The following is a 3056-nucleotide window of genomic DNA, read 5'->3' as shown; positions in this document are numbered from 1 at the left end:
TTTTATGCAATCTTTTCAGAACCTCTACATAGAATGCTTGATTAACAGTCTGACTGGTGGAACTAACTCCAAATGCACTGAGAGTTGAGGGAATAACAGACAGACGTCCAGAGCAAGGTTTGTCCTCAATCAATATTTCACCTCTTTTGAAATGAGAAAGCCACTTGTACCCTTGAGATTTTCCCATAGTGCTGTCCTTGTAAGTAAGCTGTGTTCAACATCACAACAGTTTGTGTGGCATTTTTCCTGAGCAGGAAACACAATTTCACAGCTGCATGCTATTCTCTTACATCAGCCATCACGAAAAACGAGGTTCAAGTGAAACTGTTTTTACAAAAAATTCACCGTGACCAAAGAGAACCTTCCCAGGCAATGCCGCTGGATGCACTAAGTCAGAGCCAGTTGCTCACTAGAAGGATTACTACGAAAACTCTGCTCCACCCGGTGCAATTCTGGGTTTTTCCTCATATACGTGTGTGTGTTCCATGTAAATAATAACCTAAAGAGAACAAGGTGGCAATCTTTATATCAAACAATAAAGAGATAAAAATGGACATTCTATCACAATAAAAAGGTCAATTAATCAATAAGCCCTAATACTCATAAAACTACATACCCCGAAGCTCGCCCCATGGTCCCGAGGATCTGTGTCTTGCTTCAACAGTGTTTGAACGGAACAGGTCCGGGGACTCCCTGCCGCCAACCCTCCGCCACGCAACAGGTTTCTTTCCGGAAGTAACATGGGGGCCATCTTCTCGGCCAGCCCCTCCTCTTGGGACCAGCAGACACTTTTATTTGGCGTGTGGTGACCTCCAAACTGACGCATGATGAGCTCTCAGATCCGTCAGAATTATTCCGCCGACGCGGAGGCCGGCGTCAACCGTCTGGTAAACCTGCACCTGCAGGCCTCTTGCACCTACCTCTCTCTGGGCTGCTTTTCGACCGCGACGATGTGGCCTTGGAAGGCGTGGGGCACTTCTTCCGCGAGCTGGCGAAGGAGAAGCGCGAGGGGGCCGAGCGTCTCTTGAAGCTGCAGAACCAGCCCAGCGGCTGCGCCCTCTTCCAGGATGTGCAGAAGCCGTCTCAAGATGAGTGGGGTCGAACCCTGGACGCCATGGAAGCTGCCCTAGCCCTGGAGAAAAAACTCAACCAGGCTCTTCTGGACCTGCATTCCGCGGGGTCCACTCACACCGACCCTCATCTCTGTGACTTTCTGGAGAACCACTTCCTGGGCAAGGAGGTGAAACTCCTCAAGAAGATGGGCGACCACCTGACCCACCTCCGCAGGGTGGCCAGCCCCCAGGCCGGCCTGGGCGAGTATCTCTTTGAGAGGCTCACTCTCAAAGAAGACTAGGAACCTGCGGCGCCAAGCCACCTGCCAGGGGCCCTCTGCCTGAACCTGTCTGCAGCGCCACCGCCCTGGAGCCCCTCCCCCCAGCTGGGGACCAAATGGAAACAATAAAGCTTCCTTTTGCAGCAAAAAAAAAAAAAAAAAAAACAACTACATACCCCAATATCAAACCAAACCAAACTCACTGCCAGTGAGTCAACTCTCATATGGCTCATGGCAACCCTACAGGACAAGGTGAAACTGTCCCTGTGAGTTTCTGTGGCTTCCACTTTCTATGGAGTAGAAAGCCTTATCTTTCTCCCACACAGGGGCTGGTGGTTTCGAGCTAATTGACCTTGAGGTTAGTAGCCCAAAGTGTAAGAGGAGACATCAAGGCACCTAGATATGCAATATGAACACTGAAATAATTGAGGGAAGAAATACATTGTTCAACTCCCCCTATCTGCAACAGAAGGAAACGACGCCCCGTCCTGGGCCATCCTCACAATGGCCATGCTCCGGCCCATTGCTGCAGCCACTGTGCCAGTCCGCCTCCCCCAGAGTCCTTCTTTCCCCCCACCCCCACCCCACCCCGACCTTTGACTTGGCCAAGCATGGTGTCCTTTTCCAGGAACTGGTCTCTCCTGGTCACAGGTCCAACGTACGTGAGACAAAGTCTCACCATCCTCAGGCAGAGTGCAAAAGGATCCAGACAAAAAGGCTCGAGGTCGAGAGAGGGAACGCTACGGCCGCCATCCCTCGGCAGCCAGCAGTTGCCAGTAAGTCCGTTCCGGCTCCTGCTGGCCCCACGGGTGTGCGGGCAGAACCGTGCTCCTGAGCTTCGCAGCAGCTGGTCTTCGGAAGTCGGTCTCCAGGCCTTTCTTGTGAACTTCCCCTCTCATGGCCAACTGCTAAGCCGTGTCAACACCCTGAGGCTCCCCACCAACCACCATGTCATCCCACTGTGCCCTTGATTCCATCCCACTCAGAGTCGCCCTCCAGGACAGAGTTAGAGGTGCTGTGAGGTGCTAAGACTGTATAACTCTTTACAGCAAGAGAAAGCATCTGTCTCCCAAAGAGCAGCTGGTGGGTTTGAACTGCTGAACTTGTGATTAGCAGCCCATGGGGTAGCCAGATGATACCAGGGACCAGATCATCAGAGGTCGGGGCAAGGGCTGGGGTGGGGGTGCCAGACTGAGTAAGCACGCAAGTTGGGGGCAGGGGATGAGCTCAAGGCCCCCAGAGCACAGGGTTGCGTGGGCAGACCAAGTGCCATCTTCCCAGCACTAAACTCAGGAGAAGGGCTGAGCAAGCTTCGTCCAAGGCCACAGGCCCTGCTGCAGAAGAGAAACGGTCTGGCTTGGGCCTCGGTGGGTGGGCAGAGGGAGACTGTCTTCCAAGCAGGGCTGCAGTGCTGTCCCCACTGCAGATAGACGGCTAGCTGCCCAGGCTCCATGGAGCGCTCTTCCAAAAGCAGCTGGGGAAGCGGGAAGCCGTGGCCGCAGTTCCCACAACCAGCCAGGCCCCAAGTAGGCCTTTCCTCAGGCCTGCGGCTCCATTTTGTTGCACGTAATTTATTGCCCGGTGCGTATCTATAGCACAACTGTCAGCCCGCAGACATGCTCCATTTTAATAGTTCGCATGAGATGCCACGTTATTGATCCTGGCGCCACTAAATAAAAACCTCGTTTGTCAGGGGAGCGCAGAATGGCTTTTAATGGACCCC

At 53.4% G+C, this 3056-nt stretch overlaps 1 pseudogene; it reads left to right on the top strand.

The window, feature by feature from the left end:
• The first annotated feature begins 639 nt into the window (after nucleotides 1–639).
• LOC142423304 (ferritin light chain-like) lies at nucleotides 640–1380 on the top strand (annotated as a pseudogene).
• The last annotated feature ends 1676 nt before the right edge of the window (nucleotides 1381–3056 follow it).

This window comes from Tenrec ecaudatus, chromosome 12, assembly GCF_050624435.1.
Source record: "Tenrec ecaudatus isolate mTenEca1 chromosome 12, mTenEca1.hap1, whole genome shotgun sequence".
NCBI lineage: Eukaryota > Metazoa > Chordata > Mammalia > Afrosoricida > Tenrecidae > Tenrec > Tenrec ecaudatus.
This window is presented reverse-complemented; position numbering and strand designations above follow the sequence as displayed.